The sequence below is a fragment of the Aulonocara sp. 'chitande type north' Nkhata Bay genome, linkage group LG15 (assembly GCF_057382095.1).
Source record: "Aulonocara sp. 'chitande type north' Nkhata Bay isolate Kocher_YH1m ecotype deep benthic linkage group LG15, A_spYH_male_GT1.1, whole genome shotgun sequence".
Taxonomy (NCBI): Eukaryota; Metazoa; Chordata; class Actinopteri; order Cichliformes; family Cichlidae; genus Aulonocara; species Aulonocara sp. 'chitande type north' Nkhata Bay.
Window position 1 is genome coordinate 30,705,873 of NC_141358.1, and position 20,045 is coordinate 30,725,917.

Below are 20,045 nucleotides of genomic sequence, written 5' to 3' on the forward strand. Positions count from 1 at the left end.
GTTGTTTGTATCTCTTTGATTTCTAAGAAGTGTAGCCCTGACCATGTCCAAGAACGTGTCCTTAAAAGCAGCACTAAGACTTTCTGGAAGGTGCAACAGACGTCTAGCCAAATAGATCAAATAAATCTCCATTAAGGTCATGGCAACAATTACCCTCAAAGCAAGAAAAGGAGAACACTGTCCATCTCATGAGCTCAGATATGCAATACGTAATAATGCTGGCTAATATTGCAGTGCTTGGAAGCACAGTAGACAGATAAACTATCCCTGTGTGTGTCAGTACAGCCTGTTGAACACAGCTGACTGCTGGGAGTTCATGTGTCAGATGATTCTCTCCTGCTGCACAGGCATTGTGCAGGGAAACAAAGATGGAGAGGTTTGTCTGGGGTCGTTTCATTATGGAAGCCAAATGAGGCCTAGCTGAGATGTGGATGACCTGTTTCAGAAGTCACGTTCTTATGCTCCTCCCTCGCCTGTCTTTTGCCTTCTCTCCATCTTCATGGAACTGTGACTATTATTTCCCCCTTTCTGTTCATTCAAGATGTAGTGAGGCCACAACGGGCCAAACAAAGAGCGTCAATTTGGCGGTATTCTTGTGTTGCCTGGACGACCACTTCTAATGACAGAACCATTTGGGCTAGGGGGCAGTAATCCAAGACTTGGGAATGCGAGTTTATATATTTTGAAAAAGTTAATATAACAGGCAACAAACATTAAACACAGAAGCATTGACAAATATTACTTTTAATAATTAATTGTGCAATAAGAAAATTACAAGTGAGCTAAAACTTCAGTTAAAATCTAAAACTTTAGAAAAACTAAAGTATGTAGTGCATTCCAAATAATTTTGCAACAATCCACCACTTACACTTCAACAATAGAGAGAGCATAAGGAGATGTCTTATCTCTCTTTCCCCTTCTTGTCAACCAATCAACAAAGATTGCACAATATAAATAACATTTAGTTTAACTGAACAAATCAGTCCACTGTCACCAGTCATGCTTTTTGGTCAGGATTATCTCATATCAAGTCCAAATTTTGGACCAGTGCATCACTAAATTACAAAGTAAAGCACTACTATCATCATATTACATTTATCTCCAACTGTGCTATAAAGCATTAGTTACTAATAATTATCCCAGTGGAAGGATTGTTATTAGTGACTAATTGCACTCCATAAATTTGAAGTTAATTGATCTCCAATGTTTCAATTATCTGCATGATTTGCGGATAGAAAAAAAAAAAAAAAAAAAAAAACTGTGTCCACAGTGGAAGTGATTTGCAGTGACAGGGTATATTAAAGTTGTGATATAAAGTGAAAGGAATTTTACGACTCCATGAAACGATGGGTGAAATAACCGCTGCCACCAAAGTGTTTGAGGAAACCACCAGTCAGAGTGTGCGATATCATTAATTGTAGCTGCATGCCAAGTAGTAGTAAATACATTAGAGGGTTACCTAGGCAACCGGAGCCGGGAGTGTCTGCATGTGACCAGCAGTCAAATTTAAAGGGATGCACATTCCAGTGTGCAGCGAGTCTTTTTATGTACATGCTTGACTTCATTTTGTGGGAGACAGGACAGCAATCAGAGTGATCTTCAAATTTTAACAGTGCTGATTACTACTATTAAAAAAAAAAAACAAAAAAAAAAAACAGTAGCAGTAAGGTCAAACTGTGCAATGATCCACCACATCAAACCTTTCCAAAAAACCTATGAAAACATCATGCTAGCATCTTTATACGTAATGATGCACACAGTGCACAGACACACAGTGACGTTCAAGCTGAGTGTGCGCTAATCCAAGAGACTATTAGTGTCGTGCTAACTACAAAAGTAAACAAGGAAAGTAATTCATTACTTTTATTGAGCAACCCCTTCAACAGTACTCAAAATTAAAAGCAATAGATGAGCTTTTTCTGAGCTTTAAGCAATTGTATGCGATTAGCTATAAAAAGGAGCTGAAGAGGATCTTAGTTCATGGAGTAGTATTTAAGTTGACTTACTGATAGAGCTGGGCGATAGAACGATAACGATATGTATCGCGATGTAACTTTTACTCGATAGAGAAATTAAACTATCGCGATAGACTTCGCCGCTCTTGTCCTCTTAAAAAAAAAAAAAAAAAAAAAAAAAAAAAAAAGGTCAGCCAATCCAAATTAAGTAGCGCAGAGCCGAACCAATCACAGCCGCAGCGTCACGTTGCGTGACTTGTTACGTACAGCACAAGTGCCAAGCCGCACGTGTGTTTGTTTGGGAAGCAGCCAGCGCGTAATGGAGGAAATGAGTGTGCCGACTAGAAAAATCAACCGAGCGTGACCGAAGAGAAAACAGATGATGGTTCCAACGCCGGAGAGATTGTCGAACGGAAGAGCCAAAGAAGTTCCGTAGTGTGAGGGTATTTCGGCTATTTCAAGTCTGACAAAAAACAGAGTAGCGTGCACTGTAAATTGTGCCGAAAGCAAGTCTGGAAATACAATAAACTGGTGCATGCGTCACACTGTGCGCCACGTTATTGTTTCGGTGAAATGAATTTCTACAATACTGTTAATTCTACTCTCTGCAGTGTTCAAATGCTTACATATACACACAGTTACTGTCCCTCCACACATACGACTCGGTTCTGCTTCTATGCCGCAGCTTTGTTTACTTTTTCCCACCGAGGCTTCTAGACTTTTGATTGGCCAACATTTCGGCACGGTTAGGAATCTAGCGCCACCTGCTGCTTTGGCATGTTCATAGCAGCGTTTTCCTTCATTTCTGCCTTTATGTGTGGACGGATTATTTTTTAAAACGAAAACGGAAAATCTCCGTTTTCAAAAATACCCGTGTACGTAGCCTCAGTCTCTGACTGGAAGCGCTAATTTGTCATTCGGCTTTTGTCAGACTAAAGTAACTGTTAAAACTGTTTGAAAAGCTAAGCTATACAACAAGGAGAGATTGAGAATTTCCTTTTAGTTCTCAGTTTATTTGATATTGACAAAAGTTAGTCAGTTTTGTCTGTTCTTCTGTAAAACAAACTAAGATTTATTTTTAGAATTAATATTTTGTTTCTAAGTGGAATTGACAGTTTAGTCTGTTTCATTTGTTCTATTTTGAAACTTAAACGCTTTAGCGGCTGCCTTTTGTGTAGTTTGCAATATTTGCCTTTATTTATCTGAAAAAGTCTCATGTTCCTTAAGTACATCTACCCTGTTGAACTTATTATGGGAAATAAATATTTAAATAAAAACAAGCTGCTGATTATTTCACATTTTACTTGTGAGCAACGGCACATTTAAATCTTACAAATATAGTTATTTGGCTTATATCGTGATAGATATCGTTATCGCCTGAAATGAAAAAAACATATCGTGATGTGAAAAAAATCTCATATCGCCCAGCTCTACTTACTGACAAACAGTCTGTCAGCAACTTTAATTCCGTAAAAATTCTGACAGTGATGAGGAGTTAATACTTTAATATAAAGCAATACCATAACTACAATCAGTATGGGTTCTTTTATGCATGTAGGTCATGCTATTATCTGCTGAAAATAGTCAATCTGCCTGTAGGAAAAGGATTAACACACAGACAGGTTACACAAAACAGTCAACAGGAGAACACACACACACACACACACACACACACACACACACACACACACACACACACACACACACACACACACACACAACCCCACCCCCCATTAGGAGGTCCCCAGAGCGTCACACAAAAGATGTGTGTATGATAAATCCATATACTGTCCTAGCAGAGGGTTCAAGGAGTTAGCAACCACAGGGGAGTAATAATAATCCCTTCAGCCATCATCAGTATGTGTGCCTTGGTTTGTTTATTCCTTACTGAAGAATGAACAAAATTACAAGTTTACCCATCCGTTCATTTCTAATCTCTTTCCAGTCTGACTCTGCTGGATTTCTGTGGTGTCAGGACAGCCAAATTACACAGAGAGAAAATGTGAGAAGAGGGAAATTCACTACTGCTGTTTTATTATTGATTTCTAGCTAGCCTGCTACTTGGTGCCTCAAGCCACATCCACAGCTCCTTTAGAGCATCAGTTGTGCTGGAGGATAGGGCTGCTCGATTATGGCAAAAATGATAATCACGATTATTTTCACTGAAATTGAGATCTCGATTATTTGACGATATTTATTTAACCCTTTAAGACCTACTATAGGACCAAGTCCGCCAGAGCTTATATTATTTTTTTACATGTTGTAGTGCCATTTGTGGGAGCATTTCAAGTTGCTATACATCAATACAACTGTTATAGCCCATATTTTAATAATATGTATGCATTAAGTCCATAGTAACTACATTAATTGCAAAAAAGTGCAATAAACTACAAAAAAAAAAAAATTGAAAATCATTTTGTTTTTTGTTTTTACATATATTTCTACTTGGAGAAATTTAAGAGGCTTATCCCTCAAAACTTTAAATACAAAAAAGTTGCAAAAAATAGTTTACAACAACAGGAAATTTATTTTGAGTGTCTTCATAGTTTTATTTTGGAGATGCAGCAATTTTTATATACTGCAGGAAAAAAAAAAAAAAAAAAACAATCCTATGATGCAAATTTGCAAAGAAAACAGCATGTGCATCAAAATAAACTATTTCCAGCAGTGCAATTAGAGTTCTAAGCATCCCAGAAACTATTCAGAAAAGTCAAACATGACCAGTATAGGCTTTTAAGGCCTACAAGTTAAAAAAAAAAAAAAAAACAACAACAACTACATTTTCCGCGAAAATGACGTCACTTCCGGTTTCAGGCAGGAAATGGCGGAAATGCGATAGTTAGCGGTGACATCTGTTTTAATGTGTGAAGTGCTACGAACAGCTGATCGGATCGGCAAAGCGTGTTTCTGGAATATTATGTTTTTGTTCCTGCAAGCGCTTTTTATGCAATCTTTGCAAAGCTTTATGTGGAAGGAAACCGTGACCGAGGACAAGCTGATGGCATGAGATGTAAGTTTCATATGCAAAAAAAAAATATATATTTCTTCAGTCTCTGCACGCTCCTAAAAAAAACTCCACACAAATAAAGCAACGCTATCCAACTCCAACCTGATTAATCCTTACTTGCTAATCAAAAGCTTTATAATTTTGTATTACCAATTTCAAAAACATCACACAACATTGTTCATTTCACTAGATCTGTAGCAAAGGAAGCCCACGAAGGTGGTTGGGGAATCTGACTAGTGTGCCTCCTGGGCACCTCCTAGGAGGTGTTTATGGCATGTCCTACTGGGATGAGATCCCATGCCAGAACTAGAACACAGTGGAAAAATTATTTCTCTTAAGAACACAAATGGAGAGAATGAGAGTTGTACAGATCTGTGCATATCTGATTAAAAATCTGCCCACATTTAAAAAAAAAAAAAAAAAAAAAGGGAAAAAAAAAGAAGAAAACATAATGGATGGATGGACGAGAGAAAGATATACAGAAAGACTTCAAAGACAACAAAACTGAACCAACAGGGTTAAATATGTGTGAGATGTGAAAAGAGATAAGATCAATTGAAGGGAATTGGAAGACACCAACAGTCTGATTAGATCACTTCGACTCTGCTGACAGACTGGAGGAGCCAGTCTACGTGTCAAGTATCCTTAGGCAGCGTACTAACCCCAAGTTGCTCTCCGATGCATCCATTGGAGTCTGAATGTGTATGAATGTTAGATAGGGCGCACTTAACAGCTTAGAAAAAGTGCTTGTGTGAATGGGTGATTGTGGCATGTTGTATAGAGCGCTTTGAGTACTCCGGGAGAGTAAAAAAGTGCTATATAAGAATCAGTCCATTTAAGGACATACTGTTTGAGCTCATACAACACTTCATTTTGTTGTAGCTGTTAGGTTGGCTGCAGGACAAATTATACCTCAGTGCTGCTTATAACCACATGTACAAGTCTGACTGATCGTTGGATTTAAATCAGCAGATCACGAGGTCCTCAGACAGTGCATGTTGGCTCACTGCTGGAAAACCTGTTCATACAAATAAAGGCAGCAGGCCAGCCGTTAACTTTAAGTTAAATTGTCCTGTTCCGTTTTCACCATAACTCCGACCTTTTAGAGCACTGGACTGATTGATCATATTGACAACACTGTATATTAACATCATTCGAATAGATGCAAAACATAGTTAAAGAATAAACACATCACATCTCAGTGACAGCTATGCTTAACCTATATAAAACTTATTTCCAAGGTCCAAAAGGGCCTTTAATCCTCCAAACAATGATCAGAAACATCCAACTGATCCTGCACTGTGAAGCAATTAAACCAACAGGGGCAAAAATGCTTCTGCGTCACATTTGCTTCACCTCATCTACCATCATCACTGTCACTCCTCATTGCATGCTGACCAGCAGAGCTGAAATGGCATAAGCATAATCTCAGAAGAAGGAGAGGGAGAGGACAAGTGAAAGGTCGGCAGTGCAGAGCGTAGAAAAGCACATTCATGAGCTGTCGTGGATCATCAGGCTAGCGTGGCCTCCTGTTGGCAAATCACACAGTTGAGCACACCGTGGGCATGCAGCTGGCCAGAGCAATGACACGTACTGTTGACTAACACTGTCTCAAACACTCCTGCACAGTCAACCCTTTTCACATGCTCTGATGAAACATATGCCAAAAGTATGTGCACAGGTGTCCATATTTTAACAATTATTTCCAGCTACCTGTGTGTTTCTTTAGTAAATATACTTCGTTCTATAAATTGCAAAAAATTAGCTATGTTACCAACATGATCTTTTGACACCCACTCCCTCTAATGGATCCAAAGCTATGTTTATACCAGATACTCCTTTGCGCTATGATCGAACTGTATGCCACCGTGGAAGAATTTTGGACAGATCATACCAAACTCCTATTTTGTAGTCTCAGTACTTTTTCCCCCTCAGACAATGATGTCCATGGCAGAAGCTCACAAATTTCACAGGATGGTAAAGTAAGCACACAACTTGTCTGACACACACAGACACACACCAAGTGAAGCATTCAGAGCTCAGCAAACACTTTTGATTGATTGATTGATTGATAATACTTTATTCATCCCGAGGGAAATTGGGTTAAAGCTGCCAGCCGTGCCAGCGCTATCTTACCCTTCCGACCATACATAAATTACACAAACATCACGGGGAAGACAGGTCAGAGAGGTATAACCATGGAAAATGCACAAGATGAGAAAAGTACTGACGGTCTATAACTTCAAGTAGGCATTAATATTGTTTTCTACCTTTAATCAACTTCAACACTAGTCATGTAACTAAAAGCAAACCCGAAATTTACTGGGGAAAAGCGCCTGATCAACAACTCCAACGTGAAGAAAGAAAGACCGTTGTATCAGCTTCCACTCCCTGCTGTTTTACACAGGAAGTACTACAGTAAAGCTACAGAATTTAAAATAAAACAGTGTTGAAATTAGTCCGCTTGCTGAAGGCTGGTGGATATCATCTCACTTTCTAGCAAGCAGGGGTGAGTCTAAAGGGGGGTATGGGGTGTACTAGGCCAGATCAAGACTGTAGTAACATTTTACAGATTTAGATCAATATAAATCAATAAACTATATTGCTTAATTGTAGTGTAATAATATTAAAAAATAATATAATAATGTACAATTATATTTTTTTTATATTACCAAACTAAAAGCTTGGGGGGGGGGGGGGGGGGGGGGTCCTTCCTCCACAGGCCATTAAAAATATTCCTGGGCCAATATCACTGAGCAGGACACCAGATCATCATCATCAACAGTAATTACAGGTGGCTAATTACATGATATGCTCGCATTTCTTCATTGTTACTCCTTTAAATGCTTACAGACATGCATACACAGTCATACACTAGCACATTTAAACACAAACAGGCTGTAATGATTCATTCACCGAGCAACTCAAATAACTCCACGCTACAAAAAAAAAAAAAACAAGAAAAAAAAAAAAACCCTAAATAAATAAAAAAGATTTTAAAAAGAATCGTCAACACTTTGTTTAGTCTCCAACTCTGCAGCACTCAGTTGTCACCATGTAAGCGCACTCACATTTGTAACTAAAAATAAACCTGCAACAGAAACATATTAAGGCGCATGGATGCATGCATTAGGCCCAAGCAGCCTCTTGTGGGGGGGTTTTGGTGAAAAACAACAAATCACAACAGCAGCAATGACATCATAGTTTAACATGGAGCTGGAGTTTGCTCTTTGCCATTTGTTTAGACAAAGAGGCTGAGCATTGCAGAGATGTGATCACATAGAAGAAAATGTCTTTTTTCTTATCAGATAATTTAATTTTTTTCTTTAAAAAGGATACAACAGGAATCAATGTGTGATCATGCTTTTTATTTGTTTTTGTTTCTAAGGTCTCTGTAAACTTTGAATCACCTTGTTGTTGAATTGTGCTATACAAATAAATTTGCCTTGCCTTGCCTTGAATGTGAAGAAACAACTGCTGTAACTTCACGGGGGGGGGGGGGGGGGGGGGGGGGGGGGCAAGGGGGAGACTACAAAAGCTATATTTAAGATAAAGAAATACACTTTCTGGATGCAAAATATTCCATATTTAACGAGAAGAAAAGTATTTTATACCAAATCATTACTCATTTCACAGTTAAATGTCAAGCAGCATTTATCTTTGGGTAACGCCGCTTCTTGGTAAATGTCAAAACCGGGTTTAATTATGACTGGTATCACTCATTGTACAAAAACCCCCAAAACAAAACAAAAAACAGTGTCAGATAATTCCAGTGTTTCACACTCAAAAGCTAGAAACTTAGCATTTGCATAATATTTCGGGAAAGCATTAATAAATCTCAATTTCACCAATTTTTTCCAGCCACTATAGTTTTCAACCTATTGACCTCGAGAGATCCTGTGATGAAGGTACTTAGGAACAATACTTTTATACAAACTTTTGTTTAGCACCACAAACTAATACACAAAGGAAGCACTAGAAGATTACATTTCTTTCTATAGACATTAGTAGATAAGCAGCAGACAGGTATCATACTAAAGTGTTGAGGCCCCATGGGATGCCAAAACCAATTCAATGCTTCTTGGCAACTAGAGACCATAGTAAAGTTTCACATTTCAACAGTAGTGATGTATTAAGCAGTTAAAAGTGTTAATCTGGCCAGCCCACACTTTAATGTTAGCTACTTAACTATTAGCAATTACCCGCTAGGAACAATAGCTGTGTGTAAAGTTATCAATAAGCTAGCAGCGAACAGCTATGGCAAATAAAACATTAACATTATTATAGGAGCTAGACTTCTTCCTTTTTATTTCATTGATGTTGTTGTATATTTTTTACGCATCTTATTTTTGCCATCCCCCATAATATCAAGTATCAGTTAGCTTAAAGTTCATCAATTGGACATTCAACATGCTGACTGAGCTCTAGTCCCACATTCCCCCCCCCCCTTATATAGCTCTCATTTTTTGATCCGCTTACAACACATATGCTCTTGCTTTGCAGCACTGTGCTTTTACCCTTTCCTTAGTATGTATATTATCAGTCGATATTAGCTACAAGCTATAAGTTATAAGTGTTATGTTGCAAAGTTTATCAACCAGTGGACACTCTAAAACTTCTGTTGGCAAAACACATTTGGAATATCATAAATAACCAGCTGGATCCGAGACCACTGTAAATGAGTAAATAAATAACTAAACATAACAAATTTAAGCTATAGAGAGATGGATCAGAATCAGAATACTTTATTGATCCCTGGGGGAAATTATTTTTTGTTACAGTGCTCCATTTTAAACCAACATTAAGACAAGACAGACAATACACTAACTAAGAATAGTACAAAATATACATATATATACACATACATAAGTCACTCATAAATAGTTGGAAAAGAAACATGTGTAGTAGCACTGTAGTAGCAAACAGTGTGTTAAGTGGATGCGTTGTACAGGGAGATGGCCACAGGCAGGAATGATTTCCTGTGTCGTTCAGTGGTGCTTTTCGGTAATCTCAGTCTCTCACTGAACGTGCTCCTGTGGCTGACCAACATGTCATGGAGTGGGTGGGAGGTGTTATCCAACATTGTCTTCATCTTGGACAGCATCCGCCTCTCCGACACCACCTTGAGGGAGTCCAGCTCCATCCCCACAACATTGCTGGCCTTACGGATTAGTTTATTAAGTCTGTTGGCATCTGCGACCCTCAGCCTGCTCCCCCAGCATGCAACAGCATAGAGGATCGCACTGGCCACAACAGACTCATAGAAAATCCTCAGCATTTTCTGGCAGATGTTGAAGGACCTCAGTCGCCTCAAAAAAATAGAGACAACTCTGGCCCTTCCTGTAAAGTGCTGTGGTGTTTTTAGCCCAGTCCAGTTTATTGTCAATGTGTACTCCAAGGTATTTATAGTCCTCCACAATGTCAACACTGACCCCCTGGATTGAAACAGGGGTCAAGTGTTTCCTGGTCTTCCTGAAGTCCACGATCAGTTCCTTGGTCTTTGCCACGTTGAGCTGCAGATGATTCTGCTCACACCACGTGACAAAGGAGTCGACCACAGCCCGGTACTCTGTCTCATCATCCCTGCTGATGCATCCAACCACCGCAGAGTCATCAGAAAACTTCTGAAGATGGCAGGTCTCTGTGCAGTGGCTGAAGTCTGTGCTGTAGAGGGTGAAGAGGAAGGGGGAGAGGACAGTCCCCTGTGGTGCCCCTGTGTTGCTGATCACCTTGTCAGACACACACTGTGGGAGACGTACATATTGTGGTCTTCCTGTCAGGTAATCAACAATCCAGGACACCAGAGAAGCATCCACCTGCATCGCTGCTAACTTATCACCCAGGAGGGTCGGCCTGATGGTGTTGAAAGCACTGGAAAAGTCAAAAAACATGACCCTCACAGTGCTCGCCGGCTGGTCCAGATGGGTGTAGACACGATTGAGCAGGTAGATGATGGCGTCCTCAGTTCCGAGACGAGGCTGATAAGCGAACTGAAGGGGATCCAGGTGTGGTCTTACTATGGGTCGCAGCTGGTCCAGGATGAGCCTTTCCAGGGTCTTCATGATGTGGGAGGTCAGTGCCACGGGCCTGTAATCCTGGGGGCCACTGGGACGTGGCGTCTTTGGTACAGGGACGAGGCATGATGTCTTCCACATCACCGGGACCCTCTGCAGACTCAGACTCAGCATAAACAGTTTATGAAAGACTCCACACAGCTGGGGGGCACAGGTCTTGAGGACAAGGGGACTCACTCCGTCTGGTCCAGCAGACTTGCCTGAGTGAAGTCTCCTCATTTGCATCTCAACCTGGTATTGAGTGAAGGTGATGGGTGGGGGAGGGGTGTCAGGAATCTCACAGGAGGCAACATGTGAAGAGAGAGGCTGGCACAGTGGTGTGGCTCTGGATTCCAGGCTGACTACAGGTGAGGTTGTGGGGGTAGGAGCAGACACTGTGGTGTCGAATCTATTGAAAAACAGATTCAACTCGTTAGCTCTATTCTCACCTCCCTCAGCTCCCCTGCTGTTGGTTGGCCTGAATCCAGTGATGGTCTTCATGCCCCTCCACACCTCTCTCATGCTGTTCTGCTGGAGTTTCCACTCCAGCTTCCTCCTGTAATTGTCCTTAGCCTCTCTGATCTTGTCCTTTAGTAACACCTGGATCTTCCTCACCTCCTCTTTGTTGCCCCCTCTGAAAGCCCTCTTCTTGTTGTTGAGGAGGGCTTTGATGTCCTTAGTCACCCACGGCTTGTTATTTGGGTAACAATGAACAGTCTGAGCTGGAACAATGGAGTCGGTGCAGAAAGTTATGTAGCCTGTGATACACTCAGTAAGCCCATTGATGTCCTCGGCGTGAGGCTCACAGAGTGTTTCCCAGTCGGTCACCTCGAAACAGCCCTGTAGTTCCGCTAAGGCCTCCTCTGACCACCTCCTGACAGTCCTGGTGGTCACAGGTTCCCTCCTCACAATTGGCACATAGCAGGGGGTGAGGTGAATCAGGTTATGATCTGACCTTCCAAGTGGGGGGAGGGAGGAGGAGCTGTATGCATCCTTGACGTTAGCATACAGTAAGTCTAAAGTTTTCTCTCCCCTGGTGGGACAGTCCACATATTGTTTGAATGTTGGTAGTGTATTGTCCAGTGATACATGGTTGAAGTCACCCGAGATCACAATAAAGGCACTCGGGTGCTGAGTCTGTAACCGAGCTATGGCAGAGTGGATAGTGTCACATGCAGCTGTGGGGTTAGCAGAGGGGGGAACATAAACAGCCACCAAGATGACGTGAGAGAATTCCCTGGGTAAATAATATGGCCTGAGTCCAACAGCACACAGTTCAGTGTCCGGGCAACAAATCCTTTCTTTGGTTGTTATGTTGGCAGGGTTACACCACCGGTTGTTAACTAGAACAGCAAGCCCACCTCCTTTCCGCTTACCGCTAGCGATGCTGTCCCTGTCCGCCCGAACAGTGTGGAAGCCTTCCACGGAAGCATTCTCATCGGGAATGTCTTGGTGCAGCCATGATTCGGTGAAACACATCAGGCTACACTCTCGGTATTCCCTCTGACTCCGTACCAGTGCTGAGAGCTCGTCGATTTTAATTGCCAACGATCGCACATTACCCATCACGATAGACGGCAGACACGGTTTAAACCTCCTCCTCGCTTCGAGCCTCCGCTGTCTCACCGTCACCTTTTTTCTTCTCTTCTGTCCTTGACCTCTGCATCCCCGATGTGTTTTCCTCCAAATTTCAGCTGGTACTTCTGCGGGCCTGGCCAGCGAGCCGGCCGGCATCAGGGCGATCAGCTGATCTCTGGAGTAAACGGTCCGTGCGTGTAGGAGATGTGCCGCGGTCCCGTTCCTTGATAAAAGTAAGAGTTCCACGGCCACCAGAAGAACAAAAACTCTCTCAATCCACATGATTGAGTAAGAGATAGAAAATGGAGGAAAATACAAGTCAGAAAAAAAAAAGAATACGTAAGAAAAAAAGAGCTAAACTAAGAGAAAAGCAGGAGCGACTGTAACAGGCTGCACGCTGGTTGGCACATGCGCACTACCCAATGCAGTACAACATTGGGTTTGTAAATCACCAAATATCCACATCAGTCTTTACAAAAACTATATCGGTTAGGCTCTAATCCGGGGGTGATGAACTCAATGGCCGGTGTCCTGCAGGTTTTAGATATCACCCCAGGTTAACACGACTGAATCAAATGATTAGTTCGTTACGAAGCAACATGTCTTGAAGTTCTCTAGATGAGGAGGTAATTTAGCTATTTGAATCAGCTGTGTTGGATCAAGGACACATCTAAAACCTGCAGGAAACTGGCCCTCAAGGCCTGGAGTTCCCCAACCACTGCTCTAAACTAAGGTAGGAGAAGTTAAGGTCTCTGTAGATGAACCTGTTGAAGAATTGTTAATAGTTGCCTGCAGCAGCCTTTGTTTCCAGATCTCTTACCTGCTCAGCTCTGGGTAGTATGTGACTGCTATTTTTGTCTCCATTGTTAAAATGTTTATCAGTAGAAATGCATTTTAAGTGCTTTATTTGTCTACTGCCACTTCTCAAAGGAACAAAGTATCCCTGAAAATACTAATCATAAAAGCAGCAAACTACCACTGAAGAGAAAAAGGAGATCATTTCTCAGTCTGGTCTGTAATATCCTGAATGTCCATGGAGTGACTCATCAGAAAAATACAGGGAAAAGGCACAGAGTTAAACACAAGTATCATTCAGCAGGAAGAAAAACACCAAGGACGTGATGGCTGGTGGTAGCTTACAGATTAGAGAAGGGAGCTTCTAAGCAGGAGGCCAATGATGTGAATCACGAGGTCAGCAAGGACGAAGTATGAATAAAAATGAATGAGTAATTCTCTCCTTATAAATTACTGTTGAGACACCCTTGAGCAAGGCACTTAACTTTCAGAAGCAGCACCGGGCTGTGGTTATGGTAAAGACATTAATTGGTCTTTTCTGTCTGTCACAACCTTAAAAATACCCTAATATATATCCAAGTAAAGCAATATGTTACCTATGGTGACTTAATACTAAGAGCTCCATGTCACATCTTTTACTGTAGTGAATCAGCAGTAATCCTGGGAGAGCTGGCCCTGTGTCAGCCACAAATCCACGGTATGATTACTTTGCTCCTCTGGTTGACTTTACCTCAGTAAACAGCCATCCAGTAGACGGCCGAAACATAAGACCTCAGTCATGAGGGATGAAACTCGTCTGGAACGTCAAAGGGATGAAAACTTTGGGGGGGGGGGGGGGTCCTGGCTCAGAGAGGACTGCAAAGCGGGCCTTTTTGGAGCAGATTGGAAGAGAAATGAGAATGTGAGATTAAGGATGGACTGGCTGACAGCAACTGCAGAAAGAGGTGAAGGGGAGAGAGAAAGCATGAGGGGCAGATGATGGCAAGCTGCCAGGAGATCAAAATCTTCCCCAAAAACTTCAAAAGCAAATCGTTCTGGCACAACACCTTTATTCTCCTGTCCCATTTTATAGTTCAATTCACCCCCATCAATAAACAGACAACATTATACATTCGGTTTTATAGTCAGATTATACTCTTATACTCTTCCAGTTGATTGGTCTGTTTATAATAATTTCTAACATTTTATAGGAATATAAAATATATGACAATTCAGGTATCACAATAACACAAGGTCACATCAGCAGCTCTGCAGCCCTCACTCTGCATCTGGAGGAAAACTTGGACCAGTCCTTGCATTTACATGGAAACCATAATACAGGAATAGCAATCCCGAAGATTTATAAAGTTAATGGCCTGTTCAAAAAGTTCATAAAAAAAAAAGACACAGACACACCATTGTACTTCCAGTCTGGACAAGGCCTTTGAAAAATTCCAACTTTGAAAACCAGGTTGCGATCAGCTTGTGTATTAGAGGGGAATAAGGCCAAATGTGCCTCCAGAGCTTGCTACCAATTCCTCACTTTCCTTTAGAGGTCACATTTATTTCTACGATAGGGCACAGACAGGGGGGGCTGAATCCCTGGGATTTGTGGACAAAGACTGCTATGCTGAAATTAACAGAGAGCGATGCCATTATGTGTCCATTAAGTAATCAAATCACAGTTCTTGTAATATTGTCTGTGAAGGTTCTCAGTCATCCAGGTCATCGTAGTCTAAGGAGCTTGGAAAGAAAAGCGTCTGGACTTCTTTAAGACAACTGACAACAACTTAAAGAAGTCCAGACGCTTTTCTTTCCAAGCTCCTTAGACTTCTTGTAATATTATTGTCAGAAAATCTATTAATCTGACCTGTAAAGACGAGGAAAGGATCCCTGACTCTGTCACTCTGAGATACGATAAACCCAAAGAAGAGACCAGAATCAGTGACTGTGTGTTCAGTCTTTTAAGTCAACGTAAAGTCTATTGCATTTATTCCAATTTCAAATTAGCCTTAGGATGACCTCATTAATATCTCATTTGGACTAGATACCATAGCTGGCTGCAGTCCAGCTTCAACTCATGAGGGACTGGGGGTGTTTTTCTCTTCATAAACAGTTCCTCCAGTGCAACACTTACATTAAAATGTTCCAAGCTGCATGGAGTCTGACCTCAGCTCCTGCCATTCATCTGTGGCGTGAACCTGTAGTGCCTCAGAGGCACGTGGCCCTTCAGCAGTTGTCAAGAACTATTACTGTGACGCCTCACAGCCCCCCATCGCCCTTACAGTGCTGCTTATCAAACAGCCAGAGATAAGCTGGCATCGGTGGTATGTGTGCCCTGACAGAACATGGAAGAATAAGCTGACAAGCATTATATAAAGTCTCCTCCTAATGGTTTAAGAAGGACCATTCACCAGGTACCTTTTACCTTAAGAGTCAGGATGAGGCCATGTTGCTAAACATCCAGCATTCACACACGCACCTCACTAAGAACTCATAAACTAAGTTCTTGGATCTAGCAAGACACATAGATGTGAAACAATCAATAGGCGTTTTAACGTCATCAATACCATCTCTCAATCCTTTTTTTTGTTTATTTTGTAACTAATTGATATCAAACTGGGTAAGTTCTGACGCAAAATGCCCAATTTTGCAACAGTAAAGAATCCTTCAAATAATTCCGAAATCCGTTTAGCTGAAGTTTATCACTTGTAAACTGGGCCTAACCTCACCTATGGTTAAACTGGAATTATATTTCCCCACCTTTCTGAGAAGTTCTACTAACAAACAGACAAACCAAACCACTCACATAACCTTTTCATTGTATTTTTTTTTTAAACTGCAAATTTAGAAAGTTTGACTTACATTGGCTGCCTATTAAATTTTGTATTGATTTTAAAGTTCTGCTGCTTACTTTCAAATGCTATCTCACCAAAGGTCTGTGAGATAGCCCCTGACTATCTCACCGACCTCCTCAGTCTCTGTACTCCCAGCCGTTCTTTACGATCTTCCGGTCAGTTACTTCTGGCCCAGCCCAGGCACCGTCTGAAGACTAGGGGTGATCGTGCTTTTGCCTCTGGAATAGTCTTCCTGCTACCATTTGTGCCTCTGACTCCATTCAATCCTTTAAAGCACACTTGAAAACTTACCTATTCAACCTGGCTTTTCTAATTTGCTAATTCTCACCTCATTAATTGCTGTATCGCTACTCATTTCTCTGGATAATCATGATCTCTCCCTTTCTCTACTTACTAATGCTTTTTGTTTCTTTTCTCTACTTTCTCTATTTTACCTTGTTTTAATGACTTACTGTTCAGTGTAATCATTTACCGTTATTTTTACTGTGAAGCACTTTGGTGTATCCCCTGGTTTTAAACGTGCTAAATAAATAAAATTGTATTGTAATTTTAAAAAGCTAATATTGTATATCTGAGTTATTGACACTATATAAAAGATTGCTAAAGCCATATAATCAGTTTGTGGACTGATGTTCTGAAGACTTGAGTTTCACCGTTTTTAAACCTTGGTATCAAAAGCAAAGGATGAATGTGACTGAGAAACCAAGAACACTGCACACTCATACTTTTACACAATCTCACTACATTTTGCAACCACAAGAGTAGCCCCTGGATGGCTGTTGGAAAGAATGCAGGTTCAAGGCACTACTGCATTTCCAGACTTTGCTGTGTTCACTTCTTTATTGACAGTCAGTAGTTTGGGTTTTTCAGTAAGTCTCCTTGGCCTCTGCAAAGTAGCAGTTACCATTTTAAAAGCAAAAATGTTTTATGAAAGAAAGAAAAAAAAGTTTAGTCATCTAAAAAAATATATATATTGTAAAGGTTTATATCTTATTGTAAATTTAAATATAATGGGGGGGTGGGGAACCCTTCAACGTGGCTGGCGCAAAAATAAATGTCAACTCATCCACCCACCGTCACCTTCGCCCAGCTGTGAGTTAAATAATCAAACTGCCTTCTTTGCTGTGATGATTGGAACAAATTGAACAGCGCTTTGCTGGAGATAATTTTGAAAATGGCTTGCTAATACTCACCTCCAGGAGCATGTACTGAATACTCAATGGGATAATAACTTTGGGGTGTTCATGTGGTCACAGCCATGTGGCACATGGGGGACAAGGAAAGGACAAAAAAACAAAAAAAAACAAACCAACAACAACAGATCCACACAAGTGTCCTGCATGAGTCAGCTGCAAGCAGCTGGGGCAGCCACTCGTCCACACACCTGTTCTATGACACAGACACACAAATACATTCCTTCTAAACAAGATTTCTGCCTCTGAAAACAACTTGTGTTAAAAATTACATCAGCCTTTATTTCTCTCTGTTGCTATCTGCAGTTTGGTGATGTTCATTTTCAGCGCTCCTCCTTGTACTTTAAAAGACATGCTCAGGGGCTCATAAGAGACTAAAAACAACTAATGAGGGAGTTGTTAAGAAATATGAGGAAGAGGATGGGAAAATGAGAGACATGAGAAGTTAGCGGTTTCCATTCTGGGACACGGACGCAACATGCGGCTCTTTGAAACAACCAAAACTATTGTTAACCACAGTTTGGCCTACAGAGAGATTCCAACAGCTGGCTTCAATTAAGGGTTTTCTTTAAAGAGGCAGGCCTCCTGCACACTGCATGTCTCACTTCTTAACACACACACACACACACACAGTAAAATAAAGATCTCAAATGTCCACAGAAGCGGTTTTGACACTGAGCTTTGTCTGGATGAATGTGAGCATCACAAATGAAACACGCAACAGGAAATGTCTGACAAACATTGCCGTGCTATGTTAGCCATGTCAAACAGAATCAAGTAAATCCAACACTTCTTCTGGACACATTCCTGTGGAGATGGCAGCTCTACATGAACTGAAGAAAAAAAAATTTTAAAATACAAAAAAAATAAAATAAAAAGAATACAGCTTTCATGCATGATGTATCTAAACAAGGCCAGTGCTAGACCTTGACACTTTGGTGGTAACATTACAGTGTGGCTGCTCATGCAGGAGGCATTTCAGGAACCTCAAGGCTTGTGCAACAATGTTACACCAAATCGTGGAAAATAAGGCCACAAGAAATGCATTGTACATCATGACCCCCAGAAAGAGTAAAGTAACACAGCATTCATTTTCACTCCCACACTCAGCTCTATATGAGGCTGAAATTTTGTTCATGTGGACACTCACTACGGATGATGGTTCTTCACAAGAAGTTGCGTATGTTTTGGGTCATTTCTCTGACTAAAGCGATAATCTAGACCCACTTTTGCTCCTGACTGCTTGAGGTTCTCTTTTAAAATCTTCACATGTCCTTCTTTATTCATATTTCCTTCTAGATGAGATTCCCAGTTCCAAACACACTGAAGCGTTCCCACAGCATAATAGTCCCACCACCGTGTTGTAAGTTACTCCCTTCTCCAAACATAAGCAGTGTTTTTATTGCCAAATGAATGAGACAAAACTAGAGCCCATTTTCATCTGATTCTATCATTAGTAATAGTAATTTCTAGTCACTTCAGATGCTCACCTTGGAGTTGAGAAACATTTAACTTGAGACTCGTCAGCGATTATTTTGCTGTCACTGAATATCACTGTGGTCACCACATCACAGCACTACTAACAGAATTCATTCAACTTTTTCCTCTATGGGTTTAAAAGATTTCTTACCATCTGTTTCTATGTTGTACATCATTCAACATTCCCCTTTTTTCCTTACACAAAAGCCCACGTTGTTATGTCACCACCAAACACCACAGTGTGGGATGGGTCTTCCCTCCACATTAAACAAGCACTGACACATGTTTGTGTCAAAAGAGACACCATCAAGCACAACCTGCTTGTCAAAAAGTGTTTTGCCATAAGTGAAGTAAAGTTGAAAGGATGCAAATACAATTTGCACAATAGATATCCGAAAATAATTTGGACAAAAACAGACCTCCATAGAATAAGCAGCCGTTCAAAGTATCTGCACGAATAGGCTTTCCCTTCAGAAGATATCATGTTTTAATGGAAAACAGAGACTTCATCCACGCTACATAACAGCCACACATGGTAAGCTATGATGGTTTTGTCAGGTGGTACATCCAACATGCTGCACGAACATTGTCAAACCCGTGTCCTCCCGAGTTCATGACACATGTCAGAACTGCACTATGTGTTTAAGCAGCTATCATATGTCTTCGCCATCTGCCACCAGACTCGCTCAGGCTGGGTGTCTATGGAGCTAGCGTTTATTTACCAGCCATTCTCTGTGTGCTTCTCTGCGCGTGTGTGACAATCATGATGTGGCATCAAATAAATGCCACCCCATCAGCAGCACCGCTGAAAGATAATCCTCTCTCATGCAGAGTGGGAGTAGCAGCAGCAGGAGGAATAAGCGAGCGCCATTCCAAACCCATGCACGTCCACAAATGCAGCACAAATTCAGATTCAACTGAGCGCGCCTGCTGGCGTTAATAAAACCTGACCACAAACAAACACCCTCTAATAAGGCGAACACGGCACTGCAAGCAGGCGCGCACCGGTTACTCGATACAAGCCGTTATGGAAGCAAAGTTGGCGTAATTTTGTAGTTTTCATTGTTTCATCTCTTCCCCCCCCCCCCAAAAAAACACTCACTCCTCTCACACTATTTCAGAATGAAGACAGGGGCTTCCTACCTCAT